The sequence below is a fragment of the Rhineura floridana genome, chromosome 18 (genome assembly GCF_030035675.1).
Source record: "Rhineura floridana isolate rRhiFlo1 chromosome 18, rRhiFlo1.hap2, whole genome shotgun sequence".
Lineage (NCBI taxonomy): Eukaryota > Metazoa > Chordata > Lepidosauria > Squamata > Rhineuridae > Rhineura > Rhineura floridana.
Window position 1 is genome coordinate 23,840,890 of NC_084497.1, and position 13,438 is coordinate 23,854,327.

Consider the following 13,438-nt stretch of genomic DNA (forward strand, 5'->3'; position numbering starts at 1 on the left):
GCCCGTAGGGTTGTAGCCAACTAAGTCCTACTCAGAGTAAACCCGCTGAAAGTAACACCCCTAAGGTAGTCGTGTTCATTAGCTTCAATGGATCTACTCTGAGTAGGGCTAGCACTGGACACAACTCAACAGATAAAATGACAATGGAAAAGGGCCCGCCATTTGCCATTACGAACTTATACCCACACAACTGAGCAGATAAAATGGCCAAATTAAATCTAAAAAACTCAGCATCATTGCGGGCTCAATTTTAATGGCAGTTGCTAGACATTTTGCTGTCACCAGTTAATTATGATCTGTCAGGAGGAAAGTTACATAAGAATCAGCTGTACACCCTGGTTGACAAAACATTAAAGGGGTGATTAACTCTTTATGCAAGTCTCTGTACAAAGGGCAAAATAAGAGCACATGGATCAACATTTCCGTATTGCTGTCTCCATGTAAGGTTTGATTCTTCTGGGGTATATTATTATCCAGCTAATGTTTATCAGAGGGATGGGGAAATCTGTCAGTTTCAATTCTCTCTTAAGATTCCAACCTTAAATTCAGTTCTCCACATTTCTGCAGCAATTTGCATTTAAAAAACATCTGTATGAAAATTCTCCAGCATTGTGGTGCAAATTTCTCCTAAACACATTTTTGTACGCAGTTTTGTCTAATGTGAACATTTTTGCAAGCCAAAGTGAACATTTTTGCAAGCAATTTCTCACCATAAAATGAATTTTTGTATGTGAGTTTCACTATGCACACTTTCCCCTAACCTATGCATTTTTGTAAACATTGGCTGGCAAACTGCATCACAAAAGTTGGATAAGTGTGAATCCAAGGATGGCTGTGCTTGGCTTCTCATATTGTTGCAGAAAGCGTGGATCTGGTAGATTTGGCTTGAAATGCGAACTGAATTGAATTTCTCGCCCATCCCTACTCAGAGTAACCCCACTGAAATTAATGAGCCAAAGTTAGTCACGCCCATCCAATGCAATGGATCTACTCTGAGTAGGCCTAGCATTGCGTACAATTAGTAGTATTAGTGGAGTGCAGTTCCTTGACCCAGCCACTATTTCTGCAGTTGCATGATACAGTCGCAGAAGCCTCAGTTATAACCAAGTCATTTGAAGGCCTATTTATGTAAGGGTTGAATTTATTTTTTAAAGGGGAGGGGGGAAGAGCTTAACTAGTCTCAGTATTGCTCAAGGGATAGCAATAACAATAATAGTTACACAAAAGGAGAAATAAATATTGCTCAAAGGGCGAAGAGCAATAATTCTTACATAAAGGGTGAAATTATGCAACGTGCTTACAGGAGTAAACTTGCTACTGGCTTCTGTGTGGATTGCATTGATCTGTCTGGCACTCTATCTGAACAACAACCCCTGAAAGCATCTCACGCAGAATGAGCAAGTGAGACAGGACCTGCGAGCCAGATCTGTCCTGTGGCGCGATGGAGAGGGCGGCGCTTTGCCCATGAGGTGAGCATGTGGAATTCAGGGCCATAATAAGGCCCTCACCTGTGTCATGGGGAAAACCCAAACCTTAGGACATCTCTGACAAGGAAGCATTGGGCTGGACGCATGAGGTCAGGGTCTGAGGCATCAGTCATGTGCATAGGAGGCATAGGAGGAATTGTCTTCCAGCCTTAGGAAACATCACAGTTTCTTCTATTTCCAATGCCCCAGCTGTGAGTGCCGTTCATTATTTCTTTTATTTAAAAGCATTTCTAGACTGCTTAATTTATTTTAAAAAAAAAATCATTACACCATGTACAATATTGAGAAAAAATGGAAATGGACTGCCTTCAAGTCGCTCACGACTTATGGCGACCCTATGAATAGGGTTTTCATGGTAAGCGGTATTCAGAGGGGGTTTCCCATTGCCTCCCTTTGAGGCTGAGAGGCAGTGACTGGCCCAAGGTCACCCAGTGAGGTTCATGGCCGTGTGGGGATTCGAACCCTGGTCTCCCAGGTCGTAGTCCGACACCTTAACCACTGCACCACACAAAAATCCAATAATATCAATAAAACAAAAATACAACATAAAGCCAGTATAAGAAAAGCCTGCTGGATCAGGCCAGTGGCCCATCTAGTCCAGCATCCAGTTCTCACAATGGCCAACCAGGTGCCCTAAAGGGAAGCCTGCAAGCAGGACCTGGGCTCAAAGAGGACTCCACCCTCCTGCGGTTTCTAGCAACTGGTATTCGGAAGCATCCTGCCTCTGACCGTGGAGGCAAAGCATAACCATCCTGGCTAGTAGCCACTGATAGCCTTCTCCTCCATGGAGTTATCCAATCCTCTGTTAAAGCCATCCAAGTTGGTGGCCATCGCCACCTTCTGTGAGAGCAAGTTCCATAGTTTAACTACGCACTGTGTCAAGAAGTCCTTGCTTTTGTCTGTCCTGAATCTTCCAACATTCAGCTTCATTGGATGTCCAAGAGTTCTAGCGTTATGAGAGAGGGAGGAAAACATTTTCCTATCCACGTTCTCCGTGCAATGCATAATTTTATAAGCTTCCGTCTTGTCACCTCTGGCTCTTTTCTCTAAACTATGAATGCGCATAAAAGCAGGAATTCAGGGGATTCAAACAAATAAAAACAGGGCCGGATCTTATGGGTCAGGAAAAGCCTAGGAGAAGGTACGTCTTTACAAGACATCTGAAGCAACAGATGGTTGCCACTTCACATACGTAGGCTGTGGTGTCACAAGTCGTGGCAGAGTGGTTAGAGTGTCAGACTAGGACCTGGGAGAACAGGGCTGAAATCCCCACTCAGCCATGAAGCCCACTGGGTGGCTTTGGGCCCATTACAGGCTCTCAGCCTAGCCTACCTCACAGGGTCGTTGTGAGGATAAAGTGGGGAGGGGTAGAGCCAGGTACTCCACCTTGAGCTCTTTGAAGGAAAAGTGGGATATACATGTAATAAACAAATCAATAACGTTTCCCCAGATGTTCTAAGGCAGGAGTGGGGAACCTTTGGCCCTCTAGATGTTGCTGAACTACAACTCTCATCAGCCCCGGCAAATATGGCCAATGGTCAGAGATGATGAGAGTTGTACTTCAGCAACATTTGGAGGGTCAAAGGTTTCCCACACCTGGGCTAAGGACAGGAGGCGTCAGGGCAAATGGGGCTGCCTTTGAAATCTAGGAAACAGTTGGTTCAGAATGCAGCTCCTCGGGTCGATTGGGTCAAGCCATGTGGCGCTATGTGGAACGTTACCTATGAAACCACTTTGCTAGTGACTCTCTTCAGAGGAAACAGGGTGGTGCATGACATAATCCACATGTTAATTACCTTTAGTCAGAAAGCCTTGCTCAGCTCCGAGGACATCAGGGTTCCAAAATGTTGTCACCCAATCAAACACACACTGGTAATCCGCTGGCTGCTAAAACCCCACAATCCAGGCCCCAGATCTTGCGTACAGCCTCGGTTACTTCTTCTTTGCTGTTGCACCAGTCTTCTCCCGCAAAATGAACTAGAAGTGGAAGAAGAGGGCAAAGGTGGCTGGCAGAGCCATAGAGTTAGAAGCACAGCACCGTCTTGCTTGCTAGAGGACCTGTGACCTGTTTTCCTCTGCCCACGTGCAGTTTGAAAGTGTATCACTGCAGGCAAAGGTGCAGTGCTTTGCAAATGCCCATGATCAGCTCACTTTGTAGGGCTTTGCGAGTGCACTGATCAGCAGATTGTCGGCACATGCAAAGCTCTGTGCCTTCTTGGCTGCACCAGGGAGCTCCCAATGGGGAACTCCCTAATGCAGCCAACCCCAGCAGGGCTTACTGTCAGTGCTAAACAGCAAGCCCTGCTTACAAAGGAACAATCAGGAGCTTGTTTTCAGCTCCCTATGATTCAGTTGGAGCCACTTCCTTACCTGTTACAGATACAACATCAGCTGTGTGAGGCAGGTGGATGTGGTTTGGGGAAAATGTCCTCACAGGCCAAATGGGGACCTGTGCTGAGCCTAATCAGGTCTCCGGGCCGGCAGTTCCTAACTCCTTTGGGTGCATGTCTGGAAACCTTGGGTTGTATTCAATGTAAGTCCCATTCAGAGCAGGCCCATTGGACATGACTAAAGTAGGCTCATTAATTTAAGTGAGTTTGCTCTGAGTAATCCTTAGCTGGATACAACTGCTTCTCCAAAGCACTCCTCATTCAGATCCTGAAAATCTTCAGTTCCATCTCATTAGTGCAAAGTGAAACTGAGAGTTGCCGCAACCTGTGTACACCCAGGACAAAATTTGGAGACGGGGAGGAATTTTGACGGAGCAGTGGAAGATTCCACACTCATTGGTTCCACCAGGAAAAGGAACATACCCTGTCCCCACTAAGACAGTTTCCGCAGCCATCCCAATAGTGTTGCCTCTGACAGGCAACAGCTCTCGAGGGTCTCAAGTAGAGAACCATCTGTCCCGTCACTATCGGGCTGTTTTAACTGGAGATGCTGGGGGTTGAACTGGGGACCTTCTGCATGCAAAGTAGGTGCTCTGCCACTGAGGTGGACCTTCCCTGAAGACGTAAGGACACTGAAAGCTGCTGTATACAAAGTAAGACCATTGGTGCCTCTAGTTTAGCATTGTCTACACGGACTGGCAGTGGCTCTCCAAGGTTCCAGACAGGGAGTCTTTCCCAGCTCTGCTTGGAGATGCCATTGGGGATTAAACCTGGGGACCTTCTTCATGCAAAGCAGAGGCTCTACCACTGAGCTATGGTCACTCTCCAACATCAGAAGCTGCCTTAGACCAGTGTTCTTCAACCTTGGGCCCCTAGATGTTGCTGAACTACAACTAGGGATGGAAAGATCTGTCCGTTTTGGTTCTCTCAGTGTCTCATTTTTCGATTGTTAAATTGACTTCTGTACATTTCTGCAGTGATCTGCGGATTTTTTCTAAAAAAATCCTCATGAAAATTCACCATTTTAGTGCGAATTTCTCCAAATAAACACATTTTTGTAGGCTGTTTTGACAAAGGCTTACATTTTTGCAAGCCATTTCTCATCGTTTCATGCCTTTTTGCATGTTATTGTCACTCATGTCTTCATTTTTATGCACACTTTCCCCTAATGCATGCATTTTTGTAAATGTTGTTTAGTTGGCGAACTGCATCCCAGTATCCTAATAAATGTGACTTTTGAAGGATGGCTGGGTTTCGCTTCTCATATTGTTTCGGAAAGTGCAATTTGATAAATTCTGCTTGGAATGCAAACTGAATTGAAATTCTCATCCATCCCTAACGACAACTTCCATAATTCCTCATCAAGCTGGTTGGGGACTGTGAGAGTTGGAGTCCAAAACTGTCTAGGGACCCAAGGTTGAAGAACACTGCCTTAGACCAAGTCAGGCTATTGGCCTATACTCTATTATCTATGATAGGGGAACTCTGGGCTCTCCAGATGTTGCTGGACTACAGCTCCCATCATCCCTGATCTTGGCTCATGCTGGTTGGGGCTAATGGAACTTGGAGTCCAATAACGTCTGGAGAGCCACAGGTTCCCCACTTCTAATCTACACTACGCTTTCTGGGTTTTCATAAAGAGTCTTCCCACCCTTGTTTGGAGATGCCAGGGTCTTGACCTGGGACCTTTTGCACGTAGAGCGTGTGCTCTACCACCGAACGACGGTTCTTCCCCGTTTGCAGTGGGCAGTGTACATTTGATCAGAAATAGTTATCGGAGCAGCGAGTTGCATTTTCATTTCATATTTGACAGACCTGTTGCCTGCCCTTCACACAGAGGTGCCAGGGCGGATGACATAAAAAAGATGAAATGAGATTAAATTACAGAATTCAGCCTGCTTCATCATAAGGGGCAGTAAAGAATTGATCTAGAAGTTTTCATCTTTCAATACGGGCGATTGGTTGTGACTGTGGGCTGGGCACTGGGCTAGACTGCCCTGGAGTTCGTTTCCAGGCATTTCTTCTAAGATTGGCTGATGTGAGAACTGTCCCCTGGGCCAAAATAGGTGGGCCAGCCTTGGACGGAACAAGAGCCATAGCTCAGTGGTAGAGCATTTGCTTTGCATGCAGAAGGTCCCAGGTTCCATCCCCATCATCTCCAGGTAAGATTGAGAGAGAATCCTGCCTGAGACCCTGGAGAGCTGCTGCCAGTCAGAGCAGACAATATTGAGCTGAATGGGCCAATGGTCTGATATAGTAAGAGGCAGTTTCCTGCGTGGGGAAGGGCCATAGCTCAGTGCCAGAGCATCTGCTTTGCATGCAGAAGGTCCCAGGTCCAGTCCCCAATGGCATCTCCTGGTAGGGCCGGGAAAGATTCCTTGCCTGAATCTTTGGAGAGAGCTGCCAGTCAGTGTATACAATACTGAGCTAGATGGGCCAATGGTCTGACTATGTAGAAGCTAGCTTCCTATGTTCCTGTTGATGAGAACACAGTAGGTGAACCTCCCAGTCCATTGGGATCCCTGGGAATTTTCGAGGAGAGCAGAAGAAATGATTTAGTCACTCTAGGAGGAAAGGTTGCCACATTTGGGGCTTTTTTAGTTTAGAGAAAAGGAGAGGCAACATGATAGAAGTATGGAAAAGTATGCCCGGCATGGAGAAAGTGGACGGAGAAACCTTTTTCTCCCTCTCTCATAACACTAGAACTTGAGGACATTCCGTGGAGCTGAACATTGGAAGGTTCAGGACAGGCCGACGAAAGGACATCTTCACGCAGCGCAGAGTTAAGCTACAGAATTCCCTCCCACGAGAGGCAGCAATGGCTGTCAACTGGGAGGGCTTGAAAAGAGGACTAGACAAATCCATGGAGGACAAGGCGATCAGTCGTAACTAGCCATGATGGCTATGATCTGCTTGCAAGGTCGGAGGCAGTACGCTTCTGAATACAAGGTGTTCGATGTTGCCGGAAGGGAGAGTGCCCTCAGGTCCCGCTCGCAGGCTTTCCCTTGGCACATCCAGTTGGCCACTGTGAGACTAGGATGCTGGATTAGATGGGCCATTGGCAGAGCTTGGAAAAGTTACTTTTTTTAAACTATGACTCCCATCAGCCCCAGCCAGCATGGCCACTGGATTGGGCTGATGGGAGTTGTAGTTCAAAAAAGTAACTTTTCCAAGCTCTGATTGGCCTGATCCATCAGCCAGGCTCTTCTGGCGTTCTTCAAGATGGGGAAGACAAGGGCACTTCCTGACCCCCCCAGGATGCCTTCAAATTTAGAACCAGGGAGCATGCCCTCCCAAAGAGCCTGAACGATATCCTTGTTTCCTCTGTCTGTTGCGATGAGATCCTGTCCAATTCCCAACGAAACCCATGGCATTCCAAGTTAAGTGAAAAATCCAGTTTTCTCTGTCTGGCTCGTCTAGCCTCCTTCCCAGGAGAAGGCAAGGAAACGCTGCCAGCCAACTCTGTTTCTGTAGAAGATCCGGCCCCTTTCGGCTGTGACTCAACGCCTCGATCTGCGTAAGGAGGGATGGACAGCTCCCAAGCCGTCCTTATCAGGTGGCTATAAAAGAAACGTTTGGGATCCTGCTCTGACAGTTTGCCGGCTGCTTCAGGTGTGTCTGGAGGGCACGCTCTCCCAGCTCTGCCAGACTCCCGTCCAAGAGAAGCGCCGAGGCCACAGAGGTATTCTTCTTGTGACTGTTAACGGCATGTGTGTTGTGTGACTATGTCATGACTGAGGATAGTGCCTAAAGCCCAGCTCATAATTGCTACATTTAAAGCAAATGCAGTAATTGAAGCGTGCATTTGGATGACGCTTACCTGCCTGCGTGTTTTTGCTAGATGGGTTTGTCCAGCCGAAGACAGTTTGGAACGGATTGGCAGTGTGCAAGGGGAACGGGGGGAAAGAGGACAAGGTGGTAGAAGGGGCTTTACCACTTCAAGTGGTGGCTGTACCACTTTGGACTCTTCCTCCGTGTTACATTTAAAAAAGCAGAAACTTCCATGCACCAAGAAAGCTAGTGCATCAAGGTTCTTCTAACCACCCTTTTCCTGTGGTGTTGTCCTATTTCCTGGCAATCTTTAATGCAGGGAAGCATTCAGAAATGGAATACTTCTATGTGTAGCATTCTGCCACATGTGTAGGCCAGGCCTCAGAGAGAGCAAATGCTTGGACATGGATTATAGGAACTGAAAGATGCCTGTTGGAGTTCTTTCTGATCTGGCCTGAAACTGTTGCTTTTCCCCCTTTCCATATGGATTCCCGATGAGAATCTTGCTTCTGCAGATGGGCGCCTGTGTATTGCAGCAAAAGAGACTTTCTTTGTAAAGTCATCCTTCCGTTTATTGGCTTTTCATGGTGGATGACTGAGATTTCTTCTTTGGATAGCATAGCCCTTGAACATTGGGGCTTTAGTGGATTTTCATGACAGAAGCATATAGCTGAACCAGGTTTTGGAAGCGGGAGGCTCATATTTTGGTTTGACACTATGACAGTAACTTAAAAGCAGTTATCTAAGCCTATTTTAAGCTCCCAGGCTGCAATCTTATGCCCGTGTTACTTGGGAGTAACTCTCAACTCACTGTCTAAGAATTGCACTCCCAGATGCATTCCTGGCCCAGAGTCAATAGCGGACACTCTGAACTTGGACTTCAATACCAAGGCTGTGTCTGCTTCCGGTGGGAATATGTACGTATCTTTTATACTGAGTCTGTCTGATGGGCTATCATGCCCACTGTTGTTGACTCTGACTGGCAGTGGCTCTCCAAGATCTCAGACGGACAGAGATCTTCTTCCTGAGATCTGCTCCCTGAGAGCCTTTGAGCTGGAGGTGTTCTGCATTCAACACCTCCATTCCACTGCAGAGTTACAGCTCCTCTGGAAACGTGTATTGCTTGAATTGTGAAGGTTGAATGTTTTGAGATAAAGGGCTTATCATCAGATTATGCCAATGATTTTGCAATTTTTTAAAAAAGTCTTCAGAATAATTCATCAGCATTTTCGTGCACATTTGACATAATGCACGTCTTTTTGCATGCAGTTTTGTCAGATGTGCACATGTTTGCAAAGCAACTCTCCCTAACATAATGCTTTTTTGTTGCTATTTCAACAAATACATTCATTTTAATGCAGACTTCCACCTAATGCTTGCAATTCCCCCCTTCTCCCCTCCTCTCTCTCTCTGTTTGGCGCAAAATTCAGGAAAGTACATATATAAAAGGACAGCTGCAGTTCGGTTCACATATTGTTCTGGGAAGTGCAAACCAAATTTCTCCCCCATCCCTCTCTATGCACACGCACAAGTTTGCCAGCGAGCGAGCGAGAGATCTGTGTGTGTGACGAAGGCTTTGCCAGCAGCGGTGCAGTTAGTTAATTAATTCTAGACTGTAAGTCTAGGAGGCTGGCCCATTAGGGCAAGCGGGACACTGCCCTACCAATCTCTGTCTGCCTTCAGCCACCTCAACCTGCCTGCTTGCTTACTTACATCCAGTCCAGGGGGTGGCCCTGCCTGCCAGCTTCCTCCTCTTTAGTTTCAGTGTTGCCCCTTGTAGAACTCAGCAGGGAGGAGGATGGGGACTAAGTTAGAATTTGTTGGCCCTGCCTGTGATTGGCTGTGGCTCAGCCAATCCTTGGCTCTGCCTCTGCCTCCTGCTTGGGCTCCCTGCATTCCGCCCCACCAGTTCCAATGGGCACCAACCACTACTGGGCTTACTTTTACAGTGTCCTGCAGGATGTGCATCATCTGCTTCCAATATATATATATGTTATGATTATATATATATGTTATGTATATACATATACATATATATACACAACACACACATACACATATTATACACACACATTATATACACACACACACACACATGTGTCTGCGTCTGTGAAGGAATTGCTTTTTAATGCGTTTTTAAACCTTTTTTAAAAAAACAATGTGTTTTTAACCTTTTCTTTCTTTCTTTTTCTTTTTTTTAAGATGTCTTCAAAGCTTTTAAAAAAAATGTTTTTAAAGATGTTTTGTTTTAATGTATTCTAAAGTCTGTTTTTATGATGTTTAAAGTGTTTTTAGTGCTTTTGTTTACTGCCCTGGGCTCCTGCTGGGAGGAAGGGCGGGATATAAATAAATAAATAAATTCCAAATGTCTTTAGGAAATCATTACCCTGGTAAATGCATTCCTTATACATGTCTACTTAAAATAAGATGATTGATTTCAATTGGATTTACTCCCTGGCAAGCATACACAGAATTACAGCCATAGAGTTGTCTCCAATGTTAGTCCTATGCAGAGCAGACCCATTGAAATTAATAGACAATGCATTAATTGGGTCCATTAATTTCAGTGGGTCTAGGACTTAGTTGGCTGTGGCCCATATTATCTATTTTTCTCTGTCTCCCATTTGTTCATTTGTTCAACTACTCTCCGTATTCATAGCAATCAGATATAACACCATGTTTCACGTTTGCCTTGGTGAGTTGCCTCATGAGGACTAGCTGCTCGCTCACAAGATGTCATTCGACAGTTTTCCTTGCAGCAGCTGACAGTGCTGTTTTTGTCCTTACTAACTGCATCTGCTGAGTCTCTCTCTCGCTCTGTAGTGGATCACACAGAAACATTTTGCTGAGCAAGATTGCAGAGAATCTGGAAGGATGTCATTAAAGCAGAGATGCTAAGCTCATTTCCTAGGGAGTGAGTTCCATTGAAGTGAATGGGCCTCGCTTCCGAGTAAACATGCTTACTGTCCCACTGCTCACGTCTTTCTATTTCAAACAATTATGGCATCATGTGTATGTTCGCAAACTAAATTCCACGTTGGCTGCCTCTGGGTATTCTTCACTCAGCCTTTGCTCATTGTTTGTGAGTGTATCTTTGCATAAATCAAAGATCACATGGAACGATCAGGCAGTCCTATATTCACTTAATTAGGAGAGTAAGTTTGAGCTCCGAAGGACTTATTTCCAAGACGATAGACATGGGATCGTGCTGCTCTGGGATCCCACGGTCCAATTCATGCGGTGTTCCCTTTTCTGTAAACTTGTAGTGATAACTTTCAGCCCTCCTGAATGGCAAGGAATGCCATCCGACATGGCTACATCAAACCTAAGACTTCAAATGCACCCTCTGGCAATCGCTGCCATTCGGAAAAGCATCATTTCAAAGAGACACATTTGCTTGAGAGAACCTGCCCACATAGCATGAGTGCTTTGGAAGATCAGCAGCTCAGTTAGCAAATTTTATACTCCAGGCAAGAAATGGGGGAGAATTTACCTAATCCACACACTCCGAAGCAATATGTGAGCTGAACGGCCGCACGATGAACATGTCGACCCAGTGTGCGGCAGCTGTGAAAAAGGCAAATTCCATGCTAGCGATAATTAGGAAAGGTATTGAAAATAAAACAGCCGATAGCATAATGCCGTTGTATAAATCTATGGTGCGGCCGCATTTGGAATACTGTGTACAGTTCTGGTCACCTCATCTCAAAAAGGATATTCTAGTGTTGGAAAAGGTTCAGAAGAGGGCAACCAGAATGATCAAGGGGATGGAGCGACTCCCTTACGAGGAAAGGTTGCAGCATTTGGGGCTTTTTAGTTTAGAGAAAAGGTGGGTCAGAGGAGACATGATAGAAGTGTATCAAATTATGCATGGCACTGAGACAGTGGATGGAGAAAAGTTCTTCTCCCTCTCTCATAATACTAGAACTCGTGGACATTCAAAGAAGCTGAATGTTGGAAGATTCAGGACAGACAAAAGGAAGTTTACTCAGCGCATAGTTAAACTATGGAATTTGCTCCCACAAGATGCAGTAATGGCCACCAGCTTGGACGGCTTTAAAAGAAGATTAGACAAATGCATGGAGGACAGGGCTATCAATGGCTACTAGCCATGACGGCTGTGCTCTGCCACCCTAGTCAGAGGCAGCATGCTTCTGAAAACCAGTTGCCGGAAGCCTCAGGAGGGGAGAGTGTTCTTGCACTCGGGTCCTGCTTGCGGGCTTCCCCCAGGCACCTGGTTGGCCACTGTGAGAACAGGATGCTGGACTAGATGGGCCACTGGCCTGATCCAGCAGGCTCTTCTTATGTTCTTATCTTCATATCCTTTGAAATTTCCACTTCTCTGACTTTCGCAGTGCAGTTGTCTAGCAAAGGCATGCATATAAAAAGGCATATACTATAGTGAAGGCAGTCGTTTCCCCCTCATATTTGGGGTGGGGGGAGATTGAATGGACAGGCTTGTTGAAGACGGATGGCGATTCTATCCCATTGTCATCACCTTTCAGGCGATCAGTGGACTTCTAATGGCCAGCACAAGTACTTACTGCTAGGGATGGGAAGGTCTACCAGTTTTGGTTCTCCCTTTTCTAATGTTAAATTCGGTTCTCTACATTTCTGCAGCAATCTGCGATTTTGGGGGGGGGGGAATCCTCATGAAAATTCTCCACCATTTTAGCATGAATTTCTCCAAAGAAACACATTCTTGTAGGCAGTTTTGACAAAAGTAGACAGTTCTGCAAGCCGTTTCTCATCGCATCATGCCCTTTTGCATGCCATTTTCACTCATGTATTTTTATGCAGCCTTTCCCCTAATATATGGATTTTTATAAATGTCGTTTAGTTGGCGAACTGCATCCCAAAATCCTAATAAATGTGAATTTCGAAGGATGGCTGTGTGTCGGTTCTCCTATTGTTTTGGAAATCGCAAATTTGATAAATTCTGCTTGAAATGCGAACTGAATCGAAATTCTCACCGATCCCTACTTACTGCACAGTTCATTCAAAGAGGAAATGCTGCCCATTTAAGTATCGTTCACGAGTTTTTGTTCCAGTTAGGAAGTGCATTACAAGCCCTTTGTTTACAGTGTTTAGCAATTGGAGGTTAATTGTTTGTCCTTGTACTTTCATCATTATATTGGGTGGTTTTACAGTTCCGTTGGGTAGGGCTGACCTGGGTACGTTCAGCAGAAGAGCAAGACATAAGCAATTAAAAGATTAATAGCATTGAAAAGCTGGCTAGTTTTTTAAAAAGTGTACTAGTAAGGCAGAGGAACTTGCACAGCAGTCTTGGCAACGAGCCAGGGAGGTACAGAGTAGAGGATCCATGGTGGAAAGTGCCAACCAGAGTGGAAGGTGGCGGTGCGTTTAATCTTATTAATTGTGCTGTGCCAGCTCCAGGCTCACACAGCTGAGGGACGGCGCGGTCCCAGCAAGAGACAGGAAGCTGTAGAATGGAGGATAAAGGGTGGAAGGTGCCAACCAGGGTGGAATGTGATGGTGGGCTTCATTTTATTAATTTTGCTGTGCCAGCTCCAGGCTCATGAAGGACAGAGCAGTCCCAGCAAGGGGCCAGGAAGGTGCGGAGCAGAGGATCTAAGTTGGAAGGTGCCACCCAAGATGGAAAGTCGCAGTGGGCTTAATTTTCGCTGTACCAGTGCCAGGATCATTCAGCCAAGGGACTGGGCCCCTTGGAGACTTGTGGGGCTTTGGATTGGCTTTCTGCTAGCTACCACCATTGGGAGAGCTGCCCACAGTCTGCCAGTCGCGGCTTCCCACCTGCCACAGCCAAGT

General features: G+C 45.9%; 1 protein-coding gene across 4 annotated transcripts in view; it reads left to right on the forward strand.

Moving 5' to 3' along the window:
* The window catches only part of SCNN1D (sodium channel epithelial 1 subunit delta), a 75,834-nt gene that overhangs the window by 29,960 nt on the left and 32,436 nt on the right, over positions 1-13,438 (forward strand). Inside the window, exons 1-2 of one of the 4 annotated variants that reach the window (XM_061600891.1) lie at positions 1,414-1,469; positions 7,298-7,559. The exons of 2 other annotated variants lie outside the window; for them this stretch is intronic. The gene's annotated coding sequence lies outside the window, so the exon portion shown is untranslated. Of the gene's footprint in view, positions 1-1,395; positions 1,470-7,297; positions 7,560-13,438 lie in introns of those variants that run through there. One more of the 4 variants, XM_061600892.1, reaches the window with a different exon arrangement.